This window comes from Osmerus eperlanus, chromosome 5 (assembly GCF_963692335.1).
Source record: "Osmerus eperlanus chromosome 5, fOsmEpe2.1, whole genome shotgun sequence".
Lineage (NCBI taxonomy): Eukaryota > Metazoa > Chordata > Actinopteri > Osmeriformes > Osmeridae > Osmerus > Osmerus eperlanus.
In genome coordinates this window covers 14,901,820-14,919,571 of record NC_085022.1, presented here as the reverse complement: position 1 = coordinate 14,919,571, position 17,752 = coordinate 14,901,820, and the positions used below count along the sequence as shown (strand labels likewise).

The following is a 17,752-nucleotide window of genomic DNA, read 5'->3' as shown; positions in this document are numbered from 1 at the left end:
GTGCATCTGTGTAGGGTTCCATGGGGCCATTTCCGGCTCCTCTTTAGAAACAACATCAAATAACCTAGTTATTAATTCCCCCATTGTGTACAGATTGAATTTAGCATCTTTAGCAAGAAAGTGAGAAGCAGCCTTTCTGAGTTGTTTTTCCGAGTTGTTTTTCAACTGCTTTGTCATTCACCTTAAAAGGGTCTCAAACTATTTTGACAAGTTTAATTCAACAAGCTCCAGTCGGTCAAAAACAACTTTTGGTAACCTTCCCCCTCCACTGAAGAAACTAATATCCACAGTTCTCACTCGGGGTTATTACAGTTGTCTTCTAAGACAGCCAAGGTCAGACGACCTCCTCGACCATTTCCTCAGTTGTTTATTAGGTGTTTTCTGGTTTTGTCGTCTAACCAACCGTCTCTCTTCACTTCCTGGGTGCTCTCGGTAAACCCAGGTGTCCGCAAGTCGAAAATGTTGACAGACAGGTTCCATTACTTTATCTGTGAGAGAATTCAGCCAGTGGAGGACCAGTGGAGAACTAAAGGTGTGTTTGAGGGAATCATCAATCTCACTTGGGTTGTTAGCAGTTGACAGGAACAGGTGGCATTTCCCTGACACGTGGCACTCGCTCCTGATAATCCCTCATCTTTGCTGGGCTGACAGTGAGAAAATGAACATTCTCAAAAGAGCCTACGTTGAAGGCCCTTCCCTGCCTACCGAAACAACGGCTTCTTGTATGTGCGGTTTAATGATTAGATGTTCTGTGTTTGTTTGGGCCGACTGTACTTTCACAAAGGGTTAGGATGACTTAAATTGTCCAACCAATCTAAGCACAGGGACCTATACCAAAAACAATGACTTGAGGAAATGTATTTTGGAAAAACAATGACTACTACGCCATCTGTGATTCTGGCACAATCTGCGTAGTACAAGCAAAGAATATCAAACGAGAAAAAATAATGAAATACTTGAGCATGTGTAGACATAAATTAATGGAGCGTGTTATTGTTTTTTGTTTTTTTTCTCATACGCTGGAAGAAAAGATGCTGAAGATGCCATGGAAAAGTGACAGATTGGAACGCCCAAGGGTTGCAGCAGTGCTGTTGTGATGCAATGACTTCTGGTGATTGTCTGACAAAGAACTCATTCAAATTGTCATTGTTATGCTCCTATTTACTATTCATTTTGTATCTATTTGAGCCTGATCAGTTTTGAGTGAATAGTTGAAGTCATTATTTAGAGGTTGGCTTAACCATTTGAACCAAAGTTTAGCATGCAACACGGAATCACTGAGGGCAAAGGCAGGAAACTGGCTGAAACAAATAATTATTTATTGGTTCAGTTTGCCAGATTTGCCAGGCTGCATTACTGACCGTATCTTGGATTATAAATGATCTATAGGCCCATTTACCAGTTCTAAAAACACAGGCCATGACCTGCCATTACACAGGTTGTGGCTCTCTAAAACAATATGGCTAATGGATTTGCTTTGTTTCTTTTCCTTTTTGATGAGAATCTCTGCTGAGCTGCAGAATCTATTCCAATGGATTAACGTTTGCAACGTGAAATGTGCTGAAACACATTAACAGGACGGAATAATTTCATTGAATTTAGATCATTCCACCTCCCACTGCATGTAGGTTTTATGCTTTGTGGAGGCTAAGCCTCGCCAAGAGTAATGTTGGCTTATGTGGTAAGCGGATTCAGTCAGATGTCTGAAAACAAATGTTTGTAATACCAGGTGCTTCTCTGTAGCTCATTGAAAATGTGCCTTGTGTGTGTGTGCATGTTTGTGTGTGTGTGTGTTATATTTTACCTCCCTAAGAAGGAATCTGAAAGGACCGCACTGTGCTCACACAAAACCACAACATCCCTTTCAAGACTAAAACATCCCAAAACTACACGCGCGCGCTCAACTTGGAATTTCTGAAAAATTCATCACAATCAACAACAATCAGTGACGAGGAGAGGCCCTTAAAAACGCCATCTCACTCTCTTGTTTCTCTCTGATACACTGAAGTACACACCAGACTAACTACCTCTCCCTCCCCTCTCTGCACCCTAGTCTTCCATCACCTCCCTTCCCTCTCTCCCTCCCTCACACCCATCTCCCACTCGTAATAGAATTTGATCCGTGGGGAGCGAACAGGGGCTGATGGTCCATACTGATGTCAGACTTTAGCCCTCTCCGCCAGATTGCCGTCTCCTCCTCTCACTCCTGGGTGGTGGTGGTGGGGTGGGGCAGAGGGGGGCTGAAGGGATGAGGAGAGGAGGGAGGGTGATGAACTGTATCCCTCATCATCTAACCCCTCCTCCGGCGGCTAAATCACCAGGATTCCAGGCGCGGTGGAGAGGTGAGAGGGGGCGAGCCGTATGCAGGCTCGGGGTTACAAAAGCATTTATTTGTCTGCTCGCCCCAGCCGACTTGTGCCACTGCTGTCACCACGCTACCGAGCCTGTGCAAGAGGGAGTCAACTACATACGACAGACTGTCTGCATGATCTTTTGGTTGAACTTTTTGATAATACAGAAGGTAAACACCATAACATTCAACACTAACAAAATAATTACGTACTTATATTATAACTTACAGGTAACATGTACTGGACATGTATTCATTATTACAGTATTTCCAACAACGCTATAGTTTTTTCAACACCAAGTAAAATACCAGTCATAACATACACAAATTTCAGGAATTAAATAGTCACATTTATTGATTTTGAAATGCTTTTTTTGTGTATTGGGGCAAGGACAGGAAATACATGCAGCAGGTGTGCCATCAGTCACAGTGTGTCTGGCACTGAAGGTGTCACATAAACTTAACAAATACAATAATGTATGCTGCATTAGCCCAATGGAAAGCTTGATGCTTGACAATCCTGTGATAGAAGGTAAAGGGTAGGTTATGTAAGGAGAAAGTGTGTGTGTTGAGGTCTGGGGGGTTGAGAGGGATGTAATAGCAGATTGAGGTAGAGGTGAGAAAGAGAGAGAGGAGGAGAGTTACACAAGGGATAATCAGCAAAGGTCAGTGGCTCGCCAGCAGAGTGCTCCAACCTGACAGGGCCCTTTTAAATGATGAAATAAATGAAAAATTGAAAATGAGCAATTTGATTATCGTATCGTCAGTGGCCTCGCTGATGCATGGAGGACACTGTTTTTTTTTCTCCTTTTTTTTGCATGGCAACGCCTTTTTATTTCATTACAGCGGAGAGAAAATAAACGGAAAGATGCCAGCCGAGCTGAGCTGGGCTGGTCACCGCGGAGATATCACAGATGTGAAAGATGAGAGGGTTGCTGATGAGGTGTTAGATGAACCATGCCTTCTAAAGCATGATAGCTTGGCCTCAAGGTGGGTTTGAGGATTGACCAGCCTTTGACACTCTATATTATTTAACCCTCGTGCTGCCTTCGGGTCACATGACCCAAAGGTTCATAACGAACCATCGTTGTGTTTACCCAATTTTACCCAATACAAAAACAAATTAAAATAATTTTCTTTTAACCTTTGCAATGTGGGGGGTCTGAGACAGCCTAGCTGTTAAAAGAAAATGCTTCACTTTGTCTTTGTATGCGGTAAATTTGTCGCAATACGACGGTGGGTCACAATGACTGATGGGTCAGAATGACCCGAAGATAACACAAGGGTTAACAGAACCTGGAACACACCGTAGCCCAAATTTCCCAGAGATAAGATTGGAATAAATAAAAAGACAAAAAGCAGTAGGTGAAAAAACTAGTGGTGGTGGAGTTGCTTAGACAGTAAAATACTAGTGGCTGTTTTAAATATTATTACCTGTAAGTTACAGTATAAGCTACAATGAATGTTCACCTGGTGAAACTTGATCTATGTAGTGTTAAAGGGAAAGAGAACTTGAAACATATTGTTCCCCAAAGATGGGAATAAAAGAGACCAAATGCAATAGGTCCACACAAGACCAAAATGATCCAATTGTATGAAATGAAAAGGTTGTTGAGTCATAATGTCTAGGCAGGAAATTGCATGTAGTTTAGGGAAGACAATGAAGTTGGTCCCTGATCAAAGTGGGTTTCAGCAGAGAAACAGTAATGCAGGACTGAACACCAAGGTAGAGTCACAGGCAAACACAGAGATATTGTAATGGAATTGGCAACGTTTTACGTACCACAGAGGGAAGAGTGAGGTAGTGTGTATATGTGAGTGATTGAGAGAGAGAGGCCCTTTTTGGACATGGCAGAGGGTTTGTTGGCAGTCAAAGTGGAGATCTCCAACACGCCAAACACCCTAGGAGCTGTGACAATGACAAACAAGCTGATTTAAATAAAAGCTCGCTAACTGTCCAATGTGCTGAAGGCTACCCAAGATCCATTCCCTGAAAATCCCTCAATGTGACACGACTTGAGAGGGAGCGGGAAGGAAAATGGCCGCTTCATCAAGCCTTGTCCTTTTGCACCCTGAGTAATCTTGCCCAAGTGCATGACTCTGAACTAATCCAGTGTTGAAATAGAACACCATATTGAAATATATATAAAGCCTGTATGATTATTCTTCTCGAAAATCCACCTGTTAATAATTGATAGCGATCATTAGCTAGCCAGACAATAGCATGATATTTAAAGCAATCCTCCCACCCAGAGAGATGGGTCAAATATCCTGCGGCATTGTCGAAGATTACAAATGACTTCCCCAACTTTTTTTCCACCCATTAACTATCCTTCTCCATGCCTTCCATACACACAAAAAGTCATTGGTTTCTTTCGGAGCCCAAACTTAATTTAAATGGGATAAATCGTAGATCTGATAAGGAGATTATTCCCAGAGATGAGAGCGAACGATTGAAATGGAAATGAACGCAGGAGATTGACGCTTGCCGCTCTGTCCATCAAAAAGCAGCGTTACCGTGGCGTTTAATAATTTACAACCCTAGGAGATGATGGGGTTCCTCTCGTTAAAGGCTTGCTTTTCCATGTCACTAAGGTGTGTACTAATTGGGGTTTCGACAGCATAGCTGCTTGTCACTCTCCTAGGGGAGTCTATGCCTGTTAAGCTGAAAGTTAGCTATGATTTGACAGGTGGTTGGTGACTGACTTTCAACCACCTGTAAATGTATTTGAGCGCGGGTTCAAACCCCCTTTTGCAGCTCTTTGTAAATCTGAATTCACAAGAGAGGAATCACGGTGAAGTTACTGTGCAAATCAGAGACAGGAACACGTTTTTATAACTTAAATTCTCTCTGGTTCCCCAAATCTTCTTGACAAAAAGGCACATCTCCAAGAGCACGTTATCTAACCTGACTTTTTTTTAACCAACTGGCTTTCACTAAGCATTTCATGGGAGCCTAAAAATCATAAATTTTGTGCATCCCTGTTGGCAGTCTGTTGGAATTGTTTTTTTTGCTCTTCAAAGACACACAGCTGGTCCACACAACGGTGCTCCCTCCAAATCTGGTGCAAACCCAGCTGCTGACATGTCCTCTAATGACAAATGAAGTGTTAAGGCCCACGGCTAGTGGTCTAGTGGTTGACCTGTAACCTCCGTTGTGGCCAGTGTAAAACATGGCTGACCAGATGTTGTCCCAGAGGGAAGTGCTGACCTCAACACCATGCCGTCATTGACTTATACTCAAGTAGATGGTGCCCAGACTGTGCAATGACACACAAACAATTGGTTGAATGAGAATGTGTAATTACTGGGAAGGTCCCAACACTATGCTTAACGATGTTCGACAAAATATTGACAAACTAATCATAGTATATTTGAGATTGATTGAGCCGTATTGTCTGTCATGGCCAAAGGTCAAAATACAATGTGGAGACCTTTAGTCATTTTATGATACAGGTCTGAACAATGATGTTTTGATATATTCCCTTTACCATGAACACACCAGAAAATGTTGTACTCAAAATGCCTCCTGGCATTTACCAGTATGATACCATCTCAGCCTTGGGAAAACGGCCTTTGGATCCAACGTACCCTCCCCCAATGTACACATACAGAAACACGCCCCCACCTGTGTCATTTCAACAGCATTTGAGACACATTTTGCCCCAAGCTCAGCCAACTAGCGCCCAGTGAAGATGCTATTGCGGCTCGTAGCAGCAATCTCCTGTACAGTCATATGTCACAAATGGGTGTCAGCTCGTATTACTGTGGAGGGACGAGGGAAAAGAAAACTCACTTATCAGACAGCTCATAGCCCAGACATCTCCCCTCTGTCGACAGCTCCATTTGTGGACACTGCAATGGATTTTTTTTTTTTTTTTTTTAGATCCTTAAATCATAAACTGTCGTCCATCACTGGGGGGAAATGGATGTAATATACCCGGGCCAGGTGTTGTGTAGATTTGTTGACGTGATGCAGTGGTAAACACAATATGAGGTAAGATTTATGTAAATGCATCATTGCCAGTGATGGCAGATTGGCTGATGCTTTATGATGATCCTAGACCGGAGGACATATTGTAAATGTCAAAAGGGGTGTAGACAATAGAAATAGAGATGAGAGAATGGAAATGATAGTTGTGGGAGATGGAGAAGTATTATGTGTTATTATGGGATATTAAGGCTGTTTATATACAAACACTGTTTTATACAAACAATGTCTGACTGTCCCACATTTTTGTGAAAATCTGTATTACCATGGACTGCTGTATTCCATTATGGTAGAAATTGACCTAAAAACTGAATGTGAGGGAGACTGTCATCTAAAAATGATTCATAACACCGGTCATGCAACCTTGATAAGGATGCAAAGTATAAACACTATTATTGTAAATCGTAGTCCTACTACACACAAAACCATCCATCGTAGCTCGTCCACTAGTTTACTCGCTAACGTGCATAAATGCTATTGTCACGCCTATTGCATAACTAAGTGGCATGCCCAGGGTGGCAAAATGAGCATTAGGAGCCTATGGAAGTTTGACACAGGAAGTGTAGCGTTATCAACTGATGTAGCATATGCCTCTCGTGGAAGACTGGTATCCTTATCCACAGTGGTAAATATCACTAGCCATTTGACACACCCTGATCTGTGGAGAGGAACTGGACCGTGTGGAAATGTCAAGGCCTTTATTCCATTGTTCAATGATCTGGTGCCCCAGCTGTCTCTCCAGTAATGGGAAGCCATAGCTGAGGGCAAGCTAGCTAATGGTGGATGGTTAGCATGGCGCTAAAAACAGACGTTTTGAAAAGTCATGCGAGAAGAGAAGTCAGCAGACTGTTGTAATTGATGAGATGGAAAAGGAAGAAAGAAAAAGTAAAATAAAGGAAGATAACTGGTCGGGAGGGAGGGAGAGATGTACTGATTTACTATGATATTACATAGTCAAGACATCAACTTTTTCTCACTTCATATGGCAAAAAGCCCAGTGTGTCATTTAACTTGGTAAAAAGGTTCTTACATGTGAACTTTTATAAAGGCCAGATTTACTACTTTGCATGTTGTCTGCTTAGTTTGCAGTTTAGACACACGCCATATAACCTTGTGCAAAGATTTATTTTTGCAAACTAAGTAGCTAATCATGTCAAACCCAATTAAATGTGCTAGATATGCTAATTCGATTCTGTTGAGGCTGACAGGTATTCAATGTTCATTCCATCATGCAAATGTGTTATAGGTTAACATTTTCCCTGGTATGTATATGTTTAAACAAATCAATACTTATTAATAGAATGCATTTGATTCAATATCAATATACCAGTAGTATTTTACTTAGTTTGGGATAACATCACCATTCATAAAAATATATTTGTATAGGTATGTTCTTCTCACACAGATGCCTTCAAAAACAACATACAGGTATTTTTTGTACATTAAAATCGCATTTGTTACCTACAAGGGAACCTACCAAAGTATAGTTATGAATTGTCCATCAATCAAGTAAGCATATTTTGTCAGTAGGAACATTACAGATTCTGTCACGTATGCGATTTAACAAAATTAGAAATTATAATTGTGTGTTAAAAATGTCACATTCACACTTTCTCCGGCCCTGTTTTGAATGCAATTCTCAGAAATCATTAGTTCTCTGGTGAAGCTTCTCCACCTTCTGCATGAAATTCAAATCATATTTAACTCATACCCAATCAGAATGTCACTCAGGTGGACAGCAGCCAACAGGCAGCCAATCACAAGTGTGAACAAATAAATAAATAAAACCAACACAAAGAAGAAAAAATAAACAAAACAGAAATAGGCCGACCTTTACTAGCTTGGTACTGGCAGTTAATTAACGTTGGTGGAATGGAGAGAGGTCAACATCTAGAGGACTGTACATATCTGTACATATCATGCTGTCTCTGTCAGGGAGATAGAAACTGTGGTGTATTAGACCCATGTTGGGTGTCTGGGGATGACATCGAAAGCTTGAAATTCTGTTCATATTCTATTTTTTGTAAAACATACAATGAGAACTGCATGTAATGTAGCCACTTTGGATAATCATAATTTCTCAATTTGATCCACGTTGTAGAACAAACGCGAACAAAAGGCAAACAACTACATTACTTCACATCTGTTCTGTTGTAAACAACTTTGTTTTTCCTCTCAGGTACTCCTGTTCTGTCCGACTGGTTGGGATTGGTACTTTGGCACAGTCACACGGGGATTCTGTTAGATAAAGTGTGTCAACAATCAATCTTCACCGGTACTCTGTTTTCCTACTGTGGTCCTCCAGTGTCAATATGACAATCCAGCTGGGATATCTGTAGGAAGGAAGTGATGACCATTACCTCTCGGCCAGAAAGTAGTATTTGTGACCACTAGACAGAGATAAAGCCCTTTATCAAACTGGCAACTGGGAGCATACTTCATAGGTGCTGTGTGTGTCTTGCCTTTGACTGGACTGGATGGTATAGCATTGCTTATGCCACATCATATTGACCATTCAAGTCACAGGGGTGTTACTTGAATTGTAACACAATTCTTGGGTTACTTGAGTGTTGCACAACAGATTCATGAGGCTACTAAAAAAAATCAGGAGTTAAAAGATGCGGGGAAACACTCAACACAGAACAATATATAGTATCTGTATCATGGTTTAACTTCATGATACACAACTGATTACACAATGCTCCAGGTCAAATGGAGTTCAGTATTGATCAATTTTCCCCATTCCCCCCTCCTCAGTTCAGTAACTACAATCTAACCTGCAGATGTTGCTACTGTGTATTACTACAATCTAAGAATTGAATGACAGAGGGTAGACTAGACAAACAGCAGCCCGAGCTGACTGCGCTCAAAGGCTCTTAATCCACTCCTGGGAGAGAGGGGGAAGCGGGGCTCAGGACAGGTGCATACACACATGGAACGCTCACATATCGGAACGCCTTCCTCTGGCGTTAGCAATCCTGGAGACTGTTTGAAGCCTCGCACCACAAAGGCGTTTAACAGATTATATGAAAGCAAATCGATTTTTCCATCTACAGAAGGCTTCTAATTAAGTTGAACACTAAGACTACTGACTCTTGAGGCCCACAGAAACTGACTTAGATGGTAACAATTATCATTATCATAAAGCACATAGCCTGCAGAGTTTTCCTTATTTCAACACTGTATTGTAGGAAACACTGCATGTCTTTCACACCGTTTGTCCTGGGATCCAGATTCAAACCACAAATGAACTGCAAGTAACTGAAATGTGTGCTTAGCCAGTCATTCATGTAATTACATCAACATATCTGCTTATCAGTGTTAATGCGTATGCATCTTTACCAGTTAAGTTGGTCTAGACAACTAGTTGTTCTAGACAGCACGGCCTGACCAGCAGCAAAAAACACCCAATTAAGTTTAACTTTACAATAAAAGTCATTAACATTCACACATACTTTTGTATTGTCTGTGAAAACAATGTCCTCCAAGACAGTGCTTGTTTACATCGTTGGTTCTTCGCCTAACATCCTTATTTACTCCGTAGTGGTCGTCTGCGAATTTGTTGTGGTTGACCTTTCCAGACAAGGTTTCCAAAGCTTAGCGAATGGAGAGGAAAATGACATTTAATTACTGTTGGGCAGTCATGCCGTACGCCTAATTATGATCCCCAGAGTTTAGTCATCATAGCTAATTAACTTTTACTTCCCACAAGGCTTTGTGGCTTTATGTAGGAGCTCTGTAAGTATGCACCGGGACAGAATATATAATTATTGACAGCATTTGGCCGGTAATCCTATGAAACCATCTGGTTGGAAATGTGTACTTATAGCAATGGCTGGCAAAGTGTGTTTTTGCCTGGGCAGTCAGATAATCGAGAGTTATATGAGCACTGTAGAGTTACAGAGTTACAGCTATCGTTTATCAGTTTAAACCTGAATGTACTCCTTTCTGTCACTCCTGGTAGGACTGGTAGTCATCTTTAAAGGGAATCGATCAATCGTTCCAATGCTCTAAGATTCAGGGAGAAGTCAAAATGCTAAATGGGAGATGCACTGTGGTGTCCTGGCAGGACAATAGAGCAGGGCCGGACAAGCTGAGAATACAAAAGGCTGCCTTGTCCCTCAGATGCTGCGGTTGGCAGCTGGGAGGACGATCGATGCTCCTATCCCACAAGGCCTTTGGGGTTTGGGTGGAATAGACGGGGCTAATTGGTGATTGAAAAGCCCCTTCAGTGTGTGGACTGCTTAAAGGTCATTTTGTCACAAAATTGAGTGTGTGTTTAATGGATATAACAATGTGCACTGAATGTGAATAAAAATGCACGCTCAAATTTGTATTGTTTCCGCAAGTTTTCTTATCTGTTGATATTTGTAATTCCTTGCTTTGGGTCAAATGTGTTTTGATTGTTTTTGCCTTCCGAGGTCTTCCTGAAAGTAGAGCGTGTTGCTTGCGCTTCAGCAATATTGTGTCCACTTCATTTATTTATATTTCTTCCCCTTACATGTAAGAACAATGGTTGTAATGTAAAAATGTGTATGTCATCTATGTAAACATCTGTAAAAATGTCATCTCAGTTTGTGAATTGAGTTAGCCTAAGAGAGAGTTTACAGCTGATGCTGAGTTGGTAGGGATGACGAGGGAGAGGGAAAAAGTTTAATTTATATGGACATGCAAAGACAGTAGTTCTGTCTTTCAGCTGAAACATCATTTCTAAGTGTGCTGTTCGGTTGTATAAATACAACAAACAGTAGATTACTGTGATTAAGTATGTGTCACTAAGAACTAACCCAGAAGTGCCCAATTTCTAACTCCAGTCAAGCCTCAAGACATTTACTTATTATTTTATAAACTGCTATTTTAGATACAAGCCTCGAGAAAGTCACTGTCCATTTTATGAACTGTTCTTATAAATAGAAGTTCAAAGTTGCCTCTGTGTTTGTGTTTAGCAGTCAAAGTTAATTCACTGTCTGATATTATCCTCCAACCCTCTAACTCAAGGCCAGGCCTGGGCTGTCTTATCAATCTATTGACAGGTCACCTGCGTCAGGGCCAGGCACCAATCGTTTCCGCCACCGCAGGGGCATATTAATGCCCTATGGGTGGCTTTGTTTTGGCCACCTCAGCACCGATCGACCCCCAAGCACTGTCCAGGGAAAGATAGATGGGGTGTCAAAACTTGAGGAAGGACATTGGATCTATATTAAACTACACAAGGCAGAAACCCATATTATATGAGGCGTGACCGGTAAAACGGCATCGGTGGCATTCAGAATCACGTTTACCATAACTATGGGCCTGGTGAAACAGTTAAAAGAACTTGAAAGAACCCAAAAGTAACCCTGACGTCCCTTAACATAAGTTACTCAAAGTGCCTTTCAGACAGTTTTTGGTTGTTTGTTTTTTTACAATACATCACACTGTCATTAGAAATTGAATTACCAACCCTTGAGGGTTTAGGTTGGTTTCGGTGCAGTTCTATGGGCATATGGGAAACCCTCTGTGATGTTTATTGTAAAAAGGACGATACAAATACGATTTGATTTACCACATTGGAATCTACTGGGAGTCAAACTTCATTTTTAAATGATGGTGGACATATTCAGCACAAACATGTACTATGCAGTAAATTGTACTGTTTCTTATCTGTATACATTGTTATCATGATAATGACAGCTTGTTTTCGTTTGACCTTATTGTTCAGCAATAGTTTTTCTCAAGGTATGAAAAGAAACCAAAAGTCTTGTAGAGTTGAAAGAATGTCAATGCAACCTTTTTGTCTTTTTTCTCAGTGATTGTGTACATTCAACATTGTGCTACATTCTTATTCTTTCTACATGGGAAATGCTGTTTACTGTGAGATCGGACCAGTGCCTCTGTGTGTTGCCACTGACAGACTCTCAGGAAGGGTGGAAAAAAACAATCCTGCAATTACAAGCATAAATGACAATATGCTCGCTGGCAAAACCGGAGGCCAGCTGAAAGCCTTCGTGAAATGAGAGAAAGGGGAGGAATGCAACATTCTGGGGCAGACACTTGGCTCCCTCTCATAAGGATGGCGAATCAGGGCGCCTAAATGAACAATTTACTTCCCTCGCTTTTAATGTTTAATACTTATCACCCACCTCTGCTACAAATGGAATGTGATCAGGCTAAGATTCCACCTGTTTGTGGGAATGCAAGAGTTTCAATTACCTCCGACGGGCCATAGGCAATCTTAATAACTTCTTAGTTAATTTGGGTTGAAATTGGCCGTGTGGCATGGCATTGTAATAGACACCTCCAAAACATGCATTTCCCCCATGGCCGGGTCCTTATTGGGAGACTGGCACCACTTAGCTCTGTCAGGCCCCCTTGGCTTGTGTGGAATAAAGGTCAAGTAATCAGGCATCTGGAAGGACAGCTCATTTGTCATCCCTTGATAAATGCGTCAATGGCTAATCTGTCAAGCAGGGCCGATTCTGCCGCCCTCGGAAAAAGGTTAACAGATTCAAAGCCGCAGCGGATAGGGCACGACAAGAAAGTAATGATGGTTTCGGTTGCAGAAAATCTTCATTTGGATTAAATTGTTTGGAGGGATATTTGTGGGGTGTTTTGGGCTGGTAATTGTGGAAGGCATGGCAGGCTCTTTAAATGACAACCTGCCGAGATCAACTCTAGCTCTGGCAATACATTACCACCAATGATGCCTTTTTATGTTCCACTTTAAGTAAAGAGATAGGCTTCTGGTTGTTTCCTTCTCTTCCTTTAACCATCTTTTTTTTCCAACCCTGTCTCTATTCCCCTGTTTTTCTATTTCTCTCTGTTGTATACTCCCTTTTCATTTCCCCCTGACTCTCTCTTTTCCAACTTCTTGAAGTGTTGAATAACTACCAGGGATTGCTTCAGGTTCTGATTCCCTTGCTAGCTTTTTTTCCTATTATTCGCCAGCCTCTACACAATGACAATGCCGGAGCCTGTCTTGAATAGCCAATACTGGTAAGTCGTCCCGGAAAATAAAATAGATTAGAATCAGAGAAAATGCTTTTCACCTGTGAGTGCCTCAGTCTTTCAGAGAGCTCCAGATGCTACAGCTACCCCCCCAGATACACATTAGCTTTATGCTACATGAAAATGATCCAGGATTTTGGGGCATTTGTCTGCCAAGGCTTTGTTATCTTCAGCACTGTAGAGCCATTAGAATGACTGTGTGTGCGAGCATTTTGCTTTATCACAGTTCTACTTTACCTACTGTCAATCAAAAAACTGTCTATGGCACCCGGTTTATGGTTGGATGGATTCCCATGCACTGATTGACTACACCTCACTGTTGAAAACAATGCAGTATCCCTGTTTGCTCCAGGGCAGAGGAACTTCTTTGTGGCGTCTTTTTTGCTGCGATTTAATTGTATTTTTGAATACATTTGTGCTGCTGTTTTTCCAGACTTTAGAGAGAACCAAGGGAGGAAGAGACTCATCAATAAACGGTGTGTGCAACAGTTTCTTTTTGGTGTGAGGTCTGGTCTGAGAGAAACTATAAAGTGAATGGATTTACAGTTCTGCATATGAGAGGCAGAGGGAGAGAGGGGGGGAGGGATATGTGAACATTGTCACATTTATCCATCGTTTGTCTATTTGCTTATCATTCATCTGGAGAACGCATGCACACACACACACACACACACACACACACACTCTACATACCCACAGCAACACACATACACACAATCCTCAAAAGCATGCACAAATGCACACTGGCTGAAACTGTCAATCTCTTTCTGCCTACCCTTTTTTCGTTGTAAACTTCATAATGTCAAATTCTACACACTAATGATATATGCCTGCATTTCAGCAGCAACACAGAGGAACCTTTCCCTAAAGAAAGAGCAAGCAGACCATTTCAATAACAAGTGCCTATTGGCTTATTTCTAATGAAAAAAAATGAATATAATTGATTCTAGCTTTATTTCATTTTGAATTCATAAAATTACTTCCTGTGCAGAGACCTAGTGGGATGAATGTACCACTTTAAGAGTTTATGGAAAGGTAAGTGGAGGAAAGTTTTCAAAGGGGTACTAATTTGACTAAAAGCAAGGCAACCCTGCAGATGAAGAGCTGAACATCTCACAGAACTCATACTTGTTGCACCTACTACAACTTGGGAGAATTGACTTTGAAACTTTTGTTAGCAATTAGCAAGTGGCCAACACACCTCCCAGACCCCTAAATTGACACCCTGTAAGACAGAAGGCAATTTAATAGGGGAAAGGGGGAGGGAGGGGGGGGGGCATTGAAAGGCATATCCATGGAGAGCTGAAGTGAGGTCAGTGCTTCATCAGGGGCTTGCAGACCCTCCGAGCCCTCCAAGACTGGGGAGATGAGGGGATCACCAGGGTGTGAAATGGCCGCCATGATTGCTCTGAGGCCCCAGCCCTACAGCCCATTCTCAGGTCTGTCATGTCCTAATAAAGCCCACCAGAGCTGGAGGAGGCTCAGAGATGACCCATGCCACAAGATACTTTTGGCCATTAAAGAGTTATTCCGCTCAAAAATGGCCCATTGTCAATTACTATAGACTAGATGGAGGTTGTTGGAGATCACCCACTCCAATATAGCTTGTATTGTTCCAGATGTCCCATGTCCCAGATGTCCGTTGCTTGGTCTCAGGGTCAGTGTTCTGTGTTCTTTTGATCCAGTCAAAATGGTCAAGGAAAATGTTGGTGACCGTGAAAACAGTGACAACTGGTCCCCATAAAGATGTTATGTGAGATGGTCTGATGGTGTTAACAAGCTCTAAATCAGAAGAACATCATGCCACATGCTTACATCATCCATCAGAATTGTATTCCCCCCCGTAAGGTGTTACGGCACTACACTGACCTAACAACACAACCACGCTGACAAACCCAAATGTTCCAATTTAGGAAATATGAGTGGAACTGTCCATGTATCTTTTTTTTCACACAAAAAGTTGAACAAGTGTACAAGTTAGGACCTTGGCACTGTCTGCAACTGAGTGGCTGGTACATCGGTGAGGTACCTAGACGCTAAAGTGGGCCAAGGAGCGTGCCTTTTGATGTTACAAGTAAATATAGCCGGTTTCCTCAACGGCCTCCCTCCTGGCTCTTGCGCTCCTCAGTATCTGGGAGCTGTATGTTTTCATATTGCTGAAATGTATAATTCATCATGCAAATAATCTGGCACGAAACAAACGCCAGCGATCCCTAAAGGGAGTGCTATCTAATGAGTTCAGTAGATAAAATATTCATACCTCTGCAAAATGGTGTCATTTTTTCTCCTCCCTGCAACAATGTGCCAATAAAAGCACTTGTCCAATATGCATTAGATACACTGGCAGACAGGCCGTGATAAGATTCATTGATCATTGTCACCAAAACTGCTCTGAGTCTAAATGTGTTTACCTGCCTGTGCAGTCGAAAAGATGACGGGGAGAGATAAATTGACAGCGTATAACTCCATTAGCTAATATTACCATCTTGGGCCAGGCGGACTCAAACGGACAGACATCCCAAGGCTTTTATCAGAAATGTCATGGTGTCTACCCATCAATTGATTCCACTGAATTCTCCTGTCGGGTAATTGCCTTTCTAAAATAAGCAATATGCTTGATTTCTCAGGCTCTTTCTCTCTCTGTTTCTGTCTTACCTGGAGAAATAGTCTAACGAGTGAAGAGCTGTGGGTTTTAGATAATTATTTCTATGCTGTCGATGGGCTTTTTAAACCGGTGAGAGATGTGCAAGTGAAACAATCTTGATTCTACTTTATCTTGCACATTTAGACACATCATTTTAACTTTGGGGGCCACTTTTGGTGTAATGATAGGCACAAGTGTGATGTCACAATATTAATACCTCTCATTTTCTCTCAATACTCCTCTCCCCATCATTTTTGGATACAGAAGATTGAGGAGGGGGTGTCTGCGTGGGTGGACAGTGAAGGAACCAACCCATCTCTTCACCCATCCCATCCTGTTAAAAACTGAACGATTTTTCCATCACTCGCAAGGAGCTCCATCCATCACACTGCCTTTCATGCCCGCTTGCCCTTATCCCTCCCATCCCCCACCCACCTTGTGAGATTCCCCTTCCCCATAATGAGAGGGGGAACGAGGGCCACAGATCTCAAAGTCTCGTCCTGAAGACCCAAACGTTTCAGTTTTTGTTCTAGCTCTGATCACTAATCATGGTCTTCCACGGTCCTTCACTCAAGGTCACCTGTCTGATCAAATCCTGAAAGTAGAATCAAATATTGTTGGGATTGTGCTCTTATGTAAAATCACTGAGCACTAGAGGGCAATAGAGACTACAATCCTCACAAAAGGACCCACACCTTGAAACACAGTGGAGAAAGGCAAAACGATTCCGTAACGTTAACACAAAAATGACCCAGTGGGCTTGCTGTTTCGAGTCTGTGTCAACCATTATTGTCTAAAACAATAATGGTACATTTCATTAAGTGTTTTGATTGCACATTATAACTAAGGTAAATGTTTTCCATTCATACTGAGTGCCAAATGAATCCCAATCCTGAACCACTCTCTTGAGAAGCAGAGAGGATTTGTGAATTGAAACTACATGCTACTGTATATGGATGACAATTACAGTAAGATCTAATTGTTATCTGTCTTTTCTTTATCAAATATCTTAAGATGATGTTGTCTTTTTGCAAAATTTCCACCTTTGACTTCAATCAATCAATTCAAACAAAACAACAACTGTAATGCTACTTTTGTTGTTAGGTAACCAAGGCAATAGAGAAGCAACTTACTAATTGGTGTCATGGGCCCCACACATATTTGTTAGCCCTCTGTGAGGCCTTATTGCACCCAGAGATATGTATGATAACATCAAGATATTGAGACACTTATTTTATATTGATAAAAAAATAAGGATGCATTTGAGAATTCTTCTGTTGTCTGACAAGATAATTAGTCCAAAAGGCTCGAAAACCGCTAATTATTGCAGCTTTGGACACCATTATACATTTTCTATTACCTTTACCTGACCCTTTCAAACAAAAAAATAGTAATTCAACAACAATGAATGCAGAGGCAACCCATTGATTTTTTTATCTCTGGATTTACTAAATTATGATTATCCTGGTCAAAGAATGAACAACAACATGGTTGTTTTCATTGAATGTTTTGGCCCCAGTAAGATGTTTTTTTTTTCTTTTCATTTTGCTCATTATAGACATCCCTTAGAGGTCTGCCTACCTCTCTTCCCTCTTTTTCCATCTCTTTTTTCCTTGTTTTCCCTCTAACCATAGTAGCGCAATTAATCTTAATCACTTGGTGATGTCCAATCAACCCAAAGATTTATTGAGATGAAAGAAGACAGGCACAGTAAAAGAGCGCAATCAGGGAACATGGAAACTGAGGAATGAAATTGATTTATCTATATTAGAAGATCAAG

At 41.4% G+C, this 17,752-nt stretch overlaps 1 long non-coding RNA gene across 1 annotated transcript in view; it reads left to right on the top strand.

Moving 5' to 3' along the window:
- Positions 1-16,991, top strand: part of LOC134021246 (uncharacterized) — a 33,242-nt gene extending 16,251 nt beyond the window's left edge. Inside the window, exon 4 of the long non-coding RNA XR_009930483.1 lies at positions 16,237-16,991. This is a non-coding gene — a long non-coding RNA (uncharacterized LOC134021246). The remainder of the gene's footprint in view (positions 1-16,236) is intronic.
- The last annotated feature ends 761 nt before the right edge of the window (positions 16,992-17,752 follow it).